This window comes from Chiloscyllium plagiosum, unplaced genomic scaffold (genome assembly GCF_037043375.1).
Source record: "Chiloscyllium plagiosum isolate Xiang-an unplaced genomic scaffold, Cpla_swu_hap1 HiC_scaffold_48, whole genome shotgun sequence".
In the NCBI taxonomy this organism is placed as follows: Eukaryota; Metazoa; Chordata; class Chondrichthyes; order Orectolobiformes; family Hemiscylliidae; genus Chiloscyllium; species Chiloscyllium plagiosum.
In genome coordinates this window covers 34,127,204-34,141,335 of record NW_028270186.1, presented here as the reverse complement: position 1 = coordinate 34,141,335, position 14,132 = coordinate 34,127,204, and positions in this window count along the sequence as shown.

Below are 14,132 nucleotides of genomic sequence, written 5' to 3'. Positions count from 1 at the left end.
CTCAGAAAGTGCTCCCTCAGTACCTCAGATAGTGTTTCCTCAATACCTCAGAAAGTGCTATTTCAATACCTCAGATAGTGCTCCCTCAATACCTCAGAAAGTGCTTCCTCAATACCTCAGAAAGTGCTTTCTCAATACCTCAAAAATTGTCCCTCAGTACCTCAGATAGCGCTCCCTCAATACGTCAGAAAGTGCTCACTCAATACCTCAGAAAGTGCGTCCTCAACACGTCAGATAGTGGTCCCTCAATACCTCAGAATGTGCTCCCTCAATACTTCAGAAAGTGCTCCCTCAGTCCCTCAAATAATTCTACCTCAGTACCTCAGAAAGTGCTCCCTCAGTACATCAGATAGTGCTCCCTCAATACCTCAGAAAGTACTCACTCAATACCTCAGAAAGTGCACCCTCTGTACCTCAGAAAGTGCTTCCTCAATACCTCAGAAAGTGCTATCTCAATACCTCAGATAGTGCTCCCTCAATACCTCAGAAAGTGCTTCCTCAATACCTCAGAAAGTGCTTTCTCAATACCTCAAAAATTGTCCCTCAGTACCTAAGATAGTGCTCCCTCAATACCTCAGAAAGTGCTCACTCAATACCTCAGAAAGTGCGTCCTCAACACGTCAGATAGTGGTCCCTCAATACCTCAGAATGTGCTCCCTCAATACTTCAGAAAGTGCTCTCTCAGTACCTCAAATAATTCTACGTCAGTACCTCAGAAAGTGCTCCCTCAGTACGTCAGATAGTGCTCCCTCAATACCTCAGAAAGTGCTCACTCAATACCTCAGAAAGTGCGTCCTCAACACGTCAGATAGTGGTCCCTCAATACCTCAGAATGTGCTCTCTCAATACTTCAGAAAGTGCTCCCTCAGTACCTCAGATAATTCTACCTCAGTACCTCAGAAAGTGCTCCCTCAGTACCTCAGATAGTGTTTCCTCAGTACCTCAGAAGGTGCTATCTCAATACCTCAGAAAGTGCTCACTCAATACCTCAGAAAGTGCGTCCTCAACACGTCAGATAGTGGTCCCTCAATACCTCAGAATGTGCTCCCTCAATACTTCAGAAAGTTCTCCCTCAGTACCTCAGATAATTCTACCTCAATACCTCAGAAAGTGCTCCCTCAGTACCTCAGATAGTGTTTCCTCAATACCTCAGAAAGTGCTATCTCAATACCTCAGATAGTGCTCCCTCAATACCTCAGAAAGTGCTTCCTCAATACCTCAGAAAGTGCTTTCTCAATACCTCAAAAATTGTCCCTCAGTACCTCAGATAGTGCTCCCTCAATACCTCAGAAAGTGCTCACTCAATACCTCAGAAAGTGCGTCCTCAACACGTCAGATAGTGGTCCCTCAATACCTCAGAATGTGCTCCCTCAATACCTCAGAAAGTGCTCCCTCAGTACGTCAGATAGTGCTCCCTCAATACCTCAGAAAGTGCTCACTCAATACCTCAGAAAGTGCGTCCTCAACACGTCAGATAGTGGTCCCTCAATACTTCAGAATGTGCTCCCTCAATACTTCAGAAAGTGCTCCCTCAGTACCTCAGATAATTCTACCTCAGTACCTCAGAAAGTGCTCCCTCAGTACCTCAGATAGTGTTTCCTCAGTACATCAGAAGGTGCTCCCTCAATACCTCAGAAATTGCTCCCTCAGTACCTCAGATAGTACTCACTCAGAACCTCAGCTAGTTCTCCCTCAGTAACTCAGATAGTGCTCATCCAAACCTCAGATAGTTCTCCCTCAGTACCTCAGATAGTTCTCCCTCAATACCTCAGATAGTTCTCCCTCAATACCTCTGAAAGCTTCCCCCTTTTCAATACCTCAGATTGTTCTCCCTCAATGCCTCAGATCGTGCTCCCACAATACCTCAGATAGTGCTCCTCAAAACCTCAGATAGTTCTCCCTCAGTACCTCAGAAAGTGCTCCCTCAATACCTCAGAAAGTGCTCCCTCACTACCTCAGATAGCACTCACTCAGAACCTCAGCTAGTGCTTCCTCAGTACGTCAGAAAGTGCTCCCTCAATACCTCAGAAACTGCTCCCTCAGTACCTCAGATAGTTCTACCTCAGTACCTCAGATAGTTCTCCCACAGTACCTCAGATAGTTCTCACTCAGTACCTCATAAAGTGCTCCCTAAATACCTCAGAAAGTGCTACCTCAGTACCTCAGATATTGCTCCCTCATTGCCTCAGATAGTGCTCCCTTAATACCTCAGAAAGTGCTCCCTCAGTACCTCAGATAGTTCTCCCTTAGTACCTCAGATAGTTCTCCCTCAGTACCTCAGAGTGTGCTTCTTCAATACCTCAGAACTTGTTCCCTTAGTACCTCAGATAGTCCTCCCTCAATACCTCAGAATGTGCTCCCTCAGTAACTCAGAAAGTGCTTCCTCAATACCTCAGCAAGTGCTTCATCAATACCACAGATAGTTCTGCCTCAGTACCTCAGATAGTGTTCCCTCAATACCTCAGAAAATGCTCGCTCAATACCTCAGAAAGTGCTTCCTCAATACAACAGATTGAGTTCCCTCAATCCCTCAGAAAGTGCTTCCTCAATACCTCAGAAAGTGCTCACTCAGTACCTCAGATAGTGCTCCCTCAATACCTCACAAAGTGCTCCATCAATACCTCAGAGAGGGCTCCCACAATACCTCAGATAGTTCTCCCTCAGTACCACAGAAAGTGCTCCCTCAATACCTCAGAAAGTGCTCCCTCAGTACCTCAGATAGTACTCACTCAGAACCTCAGCTAGTGTTTCCTCAGTACGTCAGAAAGTGCTCCCTCAATACCTCAGAAACTGCTCCCTCAGTACCTCAGATAGTTCTCCCTCAGTACCTCAGATAGTTCTCACTCAGTACCTCAGAAAGTGCTTTAAATACCTCAGAAGGTGCTCCCTCAGTACCTCAGATATTGCTCCCTCAATGCCTCAGATAGTGCTCCCTTAATACCTCAGAAAGTGCTCCCTCAGTACCTCAAATATTTCTCCCTCAGTACCTCAGAAAGTGCTTCCTCAACACGTCAGACAGTGGTTCCTCAATACCTCAGAATGTGCTCCCTCAATACTTCAGATAGTGCTTCCTCAGTAACTCAGAAAGTGCTCACTCAATACGTCATTTAGTTCTTCCTCAATACCTCGAAAGAGCTCCCTCAATACCTCAGTGAGTGTTCCATCAGTACCTCAGAAAGTGCTCCCTCAATACCTCAGAAATTGCTCCATCAATTCCTCAGATAGTTCTCCATTAGTACCTCTGATACTGCTTCCTCAGTACGTCAGATAGTGCTCCCTCAATACCTCAGAAAGTGTCCTCTCAGTACCTCAGAAAGTGCTACCTCAATACCTCAGAAAGTGCTCCATCAATACCTCAGAGAGTGCTCCCTCAATACCTAAGATAGTTCTCCTTCAATACATCAGATAGTTCTCCCTCAAAAACTCTGAAAGTGCTCGCTCAATACCTCAAATAGTTCACCCTCAATACCTCAGATAGTGCTCCTCAAAACCTCAGATAGTTCTCCCTCAGTACCTCAGATAGTTCTCCCTCAATACCTCAGACAGTTCTCCCTCAATGCCTCAGATAGTGCTCCCACAATACCTCAGATAGTTCTCCCTCAATACCTCAGATAGTTCTCCCTCAGTACCTCAGAAAGTGCTCCCTCAATACCTCAGAAAGTGCTTCCTCAGTACCTCAGATAGTACTCACTCAGAACCTCAGCTAGTGCTTCCTCAGTACGTCAGATAGTGCTCCCTCAATACCTCAGAAAGTGTCCCCTCAGTACCTCAGAAAGTGCTACCTCAATACCTCAGAAAGTGCTCCATCAATACCTCAGAGAGTGCTCCCTCAATACCTAAGATAGTTCTCCTTCAATACATCAGATAGTTCTCCCTCAAAAACTCTGAAAGTGCTCGCTCAATACCTCAGAAAGTGCTCCCTCAGTACCTCAGATAGTACTCACTCAGAACCTCAGCTAGTGTTTCCTCAGTACGTCAGAAAGTGCTCCCTCAATACCTCAGAAACTGCTCCCTCAGTACCTCAGATAGTTCTCCCTCAGTACCTCAGATAGTTCTCACTCAGTACCTCAGAAAGTGCTTTAAATACCTCAGAAAGTGCTCTGTCAGTACCTCAGATAGTTCTCCCTCAGTACCTCAGAGAGTGCTTCCTGAATACCACAGAACTTGATGTTCAGTACCTCAGATCTTGCTCCCTCAATTCCTCAGAAAGTGCTCCCTAAACACTTCAGAAAGTGCACCCTCAGTGTCTCAGATAGTTCTCCCTCAGTACCTCAGAGTGCGCTTCCTCAATACCTCAGAAGGTGCTCCCTCAGTACCTCAGATAGTGCTCCCTCAGTACCTCAGAAAGTGCTCCCTCAGTACAACAGAAAGTGCTTCCTCAATACCTCAGAAAGTGCTCACTCAGTACCTCAGATAGTGCTCCCTCAATACCTCAGAAAGTGCTCCATCAATACCTCAGATAGTTCTCCCTAAGTACCTCAGAGTGTGCTTCCTCAATGCCTCAGAACTTGCTCCCTCAGTACCTCAGATAGTGCTCCCTCAATACCCCAGAAAGTGCTCCCTCTGTACCTCAGAAAGTGCTTCCTCAATACCTCAGAAAGTGCTATCTCAAAACCTCAGATAGTGCTCCCTCAATACCTCAGAAAGTGCTTCCTCAATACCTCAGAAAGTGCTTTCTCAATACCTCAGAAAGTGTCCCTCAGTACCTCAGATTGTGCTCCCTCAATACCTCTGAAAGTGCTTCCTCAACACGTCAGATAGTGGTCCCTCAATACCTCAGAATGTGCTCCCTCAATACTTCAGAAAGTGCTCCTTCACTACCTCAGATAATTCTCCCTCAGTACTTCAGAAAGTGCTCCCTCAGTACCTCAGAAAGTGCTCCCTTAATACCTCAGAAAGTGCTTCCTCAATACCTCAGAAAGTGCTCCCTCAGTACCTCAGAAAGTACTCCCTCAATAACTCAGAAAGTGCTCCCTCAGTACCTCAGATAGTACTCACTCAGAACCTCAGCTAATGCTTCCTCAGTACGTCAGAAAGTGCTCCCTCAATACCTCAGAAACTGCTCCCTCAGTACCTCAGATACTTCTCCCTCAATACCTCAGAAAGTGCTCCCTCATTACCTCAGAAAGTGCTCCCTCAATACCTCAGAAAGTGTTCCCTCAATACCTCAGATAGTGCTCCCTTAATACCTCAGATAGTTCTTCCTCAATTCCTCTGATAGTGCTCCCACAATAACTCAGATAGTGCTGCCTCAATACCTCAGCAAGTGCTCCCTCAGTACCTCAGATAGTTCGCCCTCAATACCTCTCAAAGTGCTCCCTCAATACCACAGATAGATCTCCCTCAATGCCTCAGATAGTGCTCCCTCAAGACCTCAGATAGTGCTCCCTCAATACCTCAGAAAGTGCTCCCTCAATACCTCAGATAGTACTCACTCAGAACCTCAGCTAGTGCTTCCTCAGTACGTCAGAAAGTGCTCCCTCAATGCCTCAGAAACTGCTCCCTCAGTACCTCAGATAGTTCTCACTCAGTACCTCCGAAAGTGCTCCCCAAAATACCTCAGAAAGTGCTCCCTCAGTACCTCAAATATTGCTCCCTCAATGCCTCAGATAGTGCTCCTTAATACCTCAGAATGTGCTCGCTCAGTACCTCAGATAGTGCTCCCTCAATACCTCAGAAAGTGCTCCCTTAATCCACAGATAGTTCTCCCTCAGTACCTCAGAAAGTGCTCCCTCAGTACCTCAGAATGTGCTCCCTCAATACCTCAGAAAGCGCTTCCTCAATACCTCAGAAAGTGCTTCCTCAATACCTCATAAAGTGCTTCCTCAATACCTCAGAAAGTGCTCCCTCGTTACCTCAGAAAGTGCTCCCTCAATACCTCAGAACGTGGTTCCTCAATACCTCAGAAAGTGCTCCCTCAGTACCTCAGAACGTGTTTCCTCAATACCTCAGAACTTGCTCTCTCAGTTCCTCAGATAGTGCTCCCTCAATACCTCAGAAAGTGCACCCTCTGTACCTCAGAAAGTGCTTCCTCAATACCTCAGAATGTGCTATCTCAATACCTCAGATAGTGCTCCCTCAATACCTCAGAAAGTGCTTCCTCAATACCTCAGAAAGTGCTTTCTCAATACCTCAAAAATTGGCCCTCAGTACCTCAGATAGTGCTCCCTCAATACCTCAGAAAGTGCTCACTCAATACCTCAGAAAGTGCGTCCTCAACACGTCAGATAGTGGTCCCTCAATACCTCAGAATGTGCTCCCTCAATACTTCAGAAAGTGCTCCCTCAGTACCTCAAATAATTCTACGTCAGTACCTCAGAAAGTGCTCCCTCAGTACGTCAGATAGTGCTCCCTCAATACTTCAGAAAGTGCTCCCTCAGTACCTCAAATAATTCTACGTCAGTACCTCAGAAAGTGCTCCCTCAGTACGTCAGATAGTGCTCCCTCAATACCTCAGAAAGTGCTCACTCAATACCTCAGAAAGTGCGTCCTCAACACGTCAGATAGTGGTCCCTCAATACCTCAGAATGTGCTCCCTCAATACTTCAGAAAGTTCTCCCTCAGGACCTCAGATGATTCTACCTCAATACCTCAGAAAGTGCTCCCTCAGTACCTCAGATAGTGTTTCCTCAATACCTCAGAAAGTGCTATCTCAATACCTCAGATAGTGCTCCCTCAATACCTCAGAAAGTGCTTCCTCAATACCTCAGAAAGTGCTTTCTCAATACCTCAAAAATTGTCCCTCAGTACCTCAGATAGTTCTCCCTCAAGACCTCAGAAAGTGCTCACTCAATACCTCAGAAAGTGCGTCCTCAACACGTCAGATAGTGGTCCCTCAATACCTCAGAATGTGCTCCCTCAATACTTCAGAAAGTGCTCCCTCAGTCCCTCAAATAATTCTACCTCAATACCTCAGAAAGTGCTCACTCAATACCTCAGAAAGTGCGTCCTCAACACGTCAGATAGTGGTCCCTCAATACCTCAGAATGTGCTCCCTCAATACTTCAGAAAGTGCTCCCTCAGTACCTCAGATAATTCTACCTCAGTACCTCAGAAAGTGCTCCCTCAGTACCTCAGATAGTGTTTCCTCAGTACCTCAGAAGGTGCTATCTCAATACCTCAGAAAGTGCTCACTCAATACCTCAGAAAGTGCGTCCTCAACACGTCAGATAGTGGTCCCTCAATACCTCAGAATGTGCTCCCTCAATACTTCAGAAAGTGCTCCCTCAGTCCCTCAAATAATTCTACCTCAGTACCTCAGAAAGTGCTCCCTCAGTACGTCAGATAGTGCTCCCTCAATACCTCAGAAAGTGCTCACTCAATACCTCAGAAAGTGCACCCTCTGTACCTCAGAAAGTGCTTCCTCAATACCTCAGAAAGTGCTAACTCAATACCTCAGATAGTGCTCCCTCAATACCTCAGAAAGTGCTTCCTCAATACCTCAGAAAGTGCTTTCTCAATACCTCAAAAATTGTCCCTCAGTACCTAAGATAGTGCTCCCTCAATACCTCAGAAAGTGCTCACTCAATACCTCAGAAAGTGCGTCCTCAACACGTCAGATAGTGGTCCCTCAATACCTCAGAATGTGCTCCCTCAATACTTCAGAAAGTGCTCCCTCAGTACCTCAAATAATTCTACGTCAGTACCTCAGAAAGTGCTCCCTCAGTACGTCAGATAGTGCTCCCTCAATACCTCAGAAAGTGCTCACTCAATACCTCAGAAAGTACGTCCTCAACACGTCAGATAGTGGTCCCTCAATACCTCAGAATGTGCTCCCTCAATACTTCAGAAAGTGCTCCCTCAGTACCTCAGATAATTCTACCTCAGTACCTCAGAAAGTGCTCCCTCAGTACCTCAGATAGTGTTTCCTCAGTACCTCAGAAGGTGCTATCTCAATACCTCAGAAAGTGCTCACTCAATACCTCAGAAAGTGCGTCCTCAACACGTCAGATAGTGGTCCCTCAATACCTCAGAATGTGCTCCCTCAATACTTCAGAAAGTTCTCCCTCAGTACCTCAGATAATTCTACCTCAATACCTCAGAAAGTGCTCCCTCAGTACCTCAGATAGTGTTTCCTCAATACCTCAGAAAGTGCTATCTCAATACCTCAGATAGTGCTCCCTCAATACCTCAGAAAGTGCTTCCTCAATACCTCAGAAAGTGCTTTCTCAATACCTCAAAAATTGTCCCTCAGTACCTCAGATAGTGCTCCCTCAATACCTCAGAAAGTGCTCACTCAATACCTCAGAAAGTGCGTCCTCAACACGTCAGATAGTGGTCCCTCAATACCTCAGAATGTGCTCCCTCAATACTTCAGAAAGTGCTCCCTCAGTCCCTCAAATAATTCTACCTCAGTACCTCAGAAAGTGCTCCCTCAGTACGTCAGATAGTGCTCCCTCAATACCTCAGAAAGTGCTCACTCAATACCTCAGAAAGTGCGTCCTCAACACGTCAGATAGTGGTCCCTCAATACCTCAGAATGTGCTCCCTCAATACTTCAGAAAGTGCTCCCTCAGTACCTCAGATAATTCTACCTCAGTACCTCAGAAAGTGCTCCCTCAGTCCCTCAGATAGTGTTTCCTCAGTACATCAGAAGGTGCTCCCTCAATACCTCAGAAATTGCTCCCTCAGTACCTCAGATAGTACTCACTCAGAAACTCAGCTAGTTCTCCCTCAGTAACTCAGATAGTGCTCATCCAAACCTCAGATAGTTCTCCCTCAGTACCTCAGATAGTTCTCCCTCAATACCTCAGATAGTTCTCCCTCAATACCTCTGAAAGCTTCCCCCTTTTCAATACCTCAGATTGTTCTCCCTCAATGCCTCAGATAGTGCTCCCACAATACCTCAGATAGTGCTCCTCAAAACCTCAGATAGTTCTCCCTCAGTACCTCAGAAAGTGCTCCCTCAATACCTCAGAAAGTGCTCCCTCACTACCTCAGATAGCACTCACTCAGAACCTCAGCTAGTGCTTCCTCAGTACGTCAGAAAGTGCTCCCTCAATACCTCAGAAACTGCTCCCTCAGTACCTCAGATAGTTCTACCTCAGTACCTCAGATAGTTCTCCCACAGTACCTCAGATAGTTCTCACTCAGTACCTCATAAAGTGCTCCCTAAATACCTCAGAAAGTGCTACCTCAGTACCTCAGATATTGCTCCCTCATTGCCTCAGATAGTGCTCCCTTAATACCTCAGAAAGTGCTCCCTCAGTACCTCAGATAGTTCTCCCTTAGTACCTCAGATAGTTCTCCCTCAGTACCTCAGAGTGTGCTTCTTCAATACCTCAGAACTTGTTCCCTTAGTACCTCAGATAGTCCTCCCTCAATACCTCAGAATGTGCTCCCTCAGTAACTCAGAAAGTGCTTCCTCAATACCTCAGCAAGTGCTTCATCAATACCACAGATAGTTCTGCCTCAGTACCTCAGATAGTGTTCCCTCAATACCTCAGAAAATGCTCGCTCAATACCTCAGAAAGTGCTTCCTCAATACAACAGATTGAGTTCCCTCAATCCCTCAGAAAGTGCTTCCTCAATACCTCAGAAAGTGCTCACTCAGTACCTCAGATAGTGCTTCCTCAATACCTCACAAAGTGCTCCATCAATACCTCAGAGAGGGCTCCCACAATACCTCAGATAGTTCTCCCTCAGTACCACAGAAAGTGCTCCCTCAATACCTCAGAAAGTGCTCCCTCAGTACCTCAGATAGTACTCACTCAGAACCTCAGCTAGTGTTTCCTCAGTACGTCAGAAAGTGCTCCCTCAATACCTCAGAAACTGCTCCCTCAGTACCTCAGATAGTTCTCCCTCAGTACCTCAGATAGTTCTCACTCAGTACCTCAGAAAGTGCTTTAAATACCTCAGAAGGTGCTCCCTCAGTACCTCAGATATTGCTCCCTCAATGCCTCAGATAGTGCTCCCTTAATACCTCAGAAAGTGCTCCCTCAGTACCTCAAATATTTCTCCCTCAGTACCTCAGAAAGTGCTTCCTCAACACGTCAGACAGTGGTTCCTCAATACCTCAGAATGTGCTCCCTCAATACTTCAGATAGTGCTTCCTCAGTAACTCAGAAAGTGCTCACTCAATACGTCATTTAGTTCTTCCTCAATACCTCGAAAGAGCTCCCTCAATACCTCAGTGAGTGTTCCATCAGTACCTCAGAAAGTGCTCCCTCAATACCTCAGAAATTGCTCCATCAATTCCTCAGATAGTTCTCCATTAGTACCTCTGATACTGCTTCCTCAGTACGTCAGATAGTGCTCCCTCAATACCTCAGAAAGTGTCCTCTCAGTACCTCAGAAAGTGCTACCTCAATACCTCAGAAAGTGCTCCATCAATACCTCAGAGAGTGCTCCCTCAATACCTAAGATAGTTCTCCTTCAATACATCAGATAGTTCTCCCTCAAAAACTCTGAAAGTGCTCGCTCAATACCTCAAATAGTTCACCCTCAATACCTCAGATAGTGCTCCTCAAAACCTCAGATAGTTCTCCCTCAGTACCTCAGATAGTTCTCCCTCAATACCTCAGACAGTTCTCCCTCAATGCCTCAGATAGTTCTTCCTCAATACCTCAGATAGTTCTCCCTCAATACCTCAGATAGTTCTCCCTCAGTACCTCAGAAAGTGCTCCCTCAATACCTCAGAAAGTGCTTCCTCAGTACCTCAGATAGTACTCACTCAGAACCTCAGCTAGTGCTTCCTCAGTACGTCAGATAGTGCTCCCTCAATACCTCAGAAAGTGTCCCCTCAGTACCTCAGAAAGTGCTACCTCAATACCTCAGAAAGTGCTCCATCAATACCTCAGAGAGTGCTCCCTCAATACCTAAGATAGTTCTCCTTCAATACATCAGATAGTTCTCCCTCAAAAACTCTGAAAGTGCTCGCTCAATACCTCAGAAAGTGCTCCCTCAGTACCTCAGATAGTACTCACTCAGAACCTCAGCTAGTGTTTCCTCAGTACGTCAGAAAGTGCTCCCTCAATACCTCAGAAACTGCTCCCTCAGTACCTCAGATAGTTCTCCCTCAGTACCTCAGATAGTTCTCACTCAGTACCTCAGAAAGTGCTTTAAATACCTCAGAAAGTGCTCTGTCAGTACCTCAGATAGTTCTCCCTCAGTACCTCAGAGAGTGCTTCCTGAATACCACAGAACTTGTTGTTCAGTACCTCAGATATTGCTCCCTCAATTCCTCAGAAAGTGCTCCCTAAACACTTCAGAAAGTGCACCCTCAGTGTCTCAGATAGTTCTCCCTCAGTACCTCAGAGTGCGCTTCCTCAATACCTCAGAAGGTGCTCCCTCAGTACCTCAGATAGTGCTCCCTCAGTACCTCAGAAAGTGCTCCCTCAGTACAACAGAAAGTGCTTCCTCAATACCTCAGAAAGTGCTCACTCAGTACCTCAGATAGTGCTCCCTCAATACCTCAGAAAGTGCTCCATCAATACCTCAGATAGTTCTCCCTAAGTACCTCAGAGTGTGCTTCCTCAATGCCTCAGAACTTGCTCCCTCAGTACCTCAGATAGTGCTCCCTCAATACCCCAGAAAGTGCTCCCTCTGTACCTCAGAAAGTGCTTCCTCAATACCTCAGAAAGTGCTTTCTCAATACCTCAGAAAGTGTCCCTCAGTACCTCAGATAGTGCTCCCTCAATACCTCTGAAAGTGCTTCCTCAACACGTCAGATAGTGGTCCCTCAATACCTCAGAATGTGCTCCCTCAATACTTCAGAAAGTGCTCCTTCACTACCTCAGATAATTCTCCCTCAGTAGTTCAGAAAGTGCTCCCTCAGTACCTCAGAAAGTGCTCCCTTAATACCTCAGAAAGTGCTTCCTCAATACCTCAGAAAGTGCTCCCTCAGTACCTCAGAAAGTACTCCCTCAATAACTCAGAAAGTGCTCCCTCAGTACCTCAGATAGTACTCACTCAGAACCTCAGCTAATGCTTCCTCAGTACGTCAGAAAGTGCTCCCTCAATACCTCAGAAACTGCTCCCTCAGTACCTCAGATACTTCTCCCTCAATACCTCAGAAAGTGCTCCCTCATTACCTCAGAAAGTGCTCCCTCAATACCTCAGAAAGTGCTCCCTCAATACCTCAGATAGTGCTCCCTTAATACCTCAGATAGTTCTTCCTCAATTCCTCTGATAGTGCTCCCACAATACCTCAGATAGTGCTGCCTCAATACCTCAGCAAGTGCTCCCTCAGTACCTCAGATAGTTCGCCCTCAATACCTCTCAAAGTGCTCCCTCAATACCACAGATAGATCTCCCTCAATGCCTCAGATAGTGCTCCCTCAATACCTCAGATAGTGCTCCCTCAATACCTCAGAAAGTGCTCCCTCAATACCTCAGATAGTACTCACTCAGAACCTCAGCTAGTGCTTCCTCAGTACGTCAGAAAGTGCTCCCTCAATGCCTCAGAAACTGCTCCCTCAGTACCTCAGATAGTTCTCACTCAGTACCTCCGAAAGTGCTCCCCAAAATACCTCAGAAAGTGCTCCCTCATTACCTCAAATATTGCTCCCTCAATGCCTCAGATAGTGCTCCTTAATACCTCAGAATGTGCTCCCTCAGTACCTCAGATAGTGCTCCCTCAATACCTCAGAAAGTGCTCCCTTAATCCACAGATAGTTCTCCCTCAGTACCTCAGAAAGTGCTCCCTCAGTACCTCAGAATGTGCTCCCTCAATACCTCAGAAAGCGCTTCCTCAATACCTCAGAAAGTGCTTCCTCAATACCTCATAAAGTGCTTCCTCAATACCTCAGAAAGTGCTCCCTCGTTACCTCAGAAAGTGCTCCCTCAATACCTCAGAACGTGTTTCCTCAATACCTCAGAAAGTGCTCCCTCAGTACCTCAGATAGTGCTCCCTCTACACCTCAGAAAGTGCTTTCTCAATACCTCAGAAAGTGCTCCCTGAGTACCTCAGAGAGTGCTACCTCCAAACCTCAGAAAGTGCTTCCTCTATACCTCAGAAAGTGCTCCCTCAGTACCTCAGATAGTGCTCCCTCTACACCTCAGAAAGTGCTTCCTCAATACCTCAGAAACTGCTCCCTCAGTACCTCAGAAAGTGCTCCCTCAATACCTCAGAAAGTGCTTCCTCAATACCTCAGAAAGTGTTTCCTCAATACCTCATAAAGTGCTTCCTCAATATCTCAGAAAGTGCTCCCTCATTACCTCAGAAAGTGCTCCATCAATACCTCAGAAAGTGCTTCCTCAATACCTCAGAAAGTGCTTCCTCAGTACCTCAGATAGTGCTCCCTCTACACCTCAGAAAGTGCTTTATCAATACCTCAGTAAGTGCTCACTCAGTACCTCAGATAGTGCTCCCTCTATACCTCAGAAAGTGCTTCCTCTATAACTTCAGAAAGTGTTCCCTCAATACCTCAGAAAGTGCTTCCTCAATACCTCAGAAAGTGTTCCCTCAATACCTCAGAAAGTGCTTCCTCAATACCTCAGAAAGTGCTTCCTCAATACCTCATAAAGTGCTTCCTCAATACCTCAGAAAGTGCTCCCTCATTACCTCAGAAAGTGCTCCCTCAATACCTCAGAAAGTGCTTCCTCAATACCTCAGAAAGTGCTCCCTCAGTACCTCAGATAGTGCTCCCTCTATACCTCAGAAAGTGCTTCCTCTATACCTTCAGAAAGTGCTCCCTCAATACCTCAGAAAGTGCTTCCTCAATACCTCAGAAAGTGCTCCCTCAATACATCAGAAAGTGCTTCCTCAATACCTCAGAAAGTGCTCCCTCAGTACCTCAGATAGTGCTCCCTCTACACCTCAGAAAGTGCTTCCTCAATACCTCAGAAAGTGCTCCATCAGTACCTCAGAAAGTACTCCCTCAATACTTCAGAAAGTGGTCCCTCAATACCTCAGATAGTTCTCCCTCAGTACCTCAGATAGTACTCACTCAGAACCTCAGAAAGTGCTCCCTCAATATCTCAGAAACTGCTCCCTCAGTACCTCAGATAGTTCTCCCTCAGTACCTCAGATAGTTCTCACTCAGTACCTCAGAAAGTGCTCCCTTAATACCTCAGAAAGTGCTCCCTCAGTTCCTCAGATAGTTCTCCCTCAGTACATCAGATAGTTCTCCCTCAGTACCTCAGAGAGTGCTTCCTGAATACCTCAGAACTTGTTCCCTCAATACCACAGA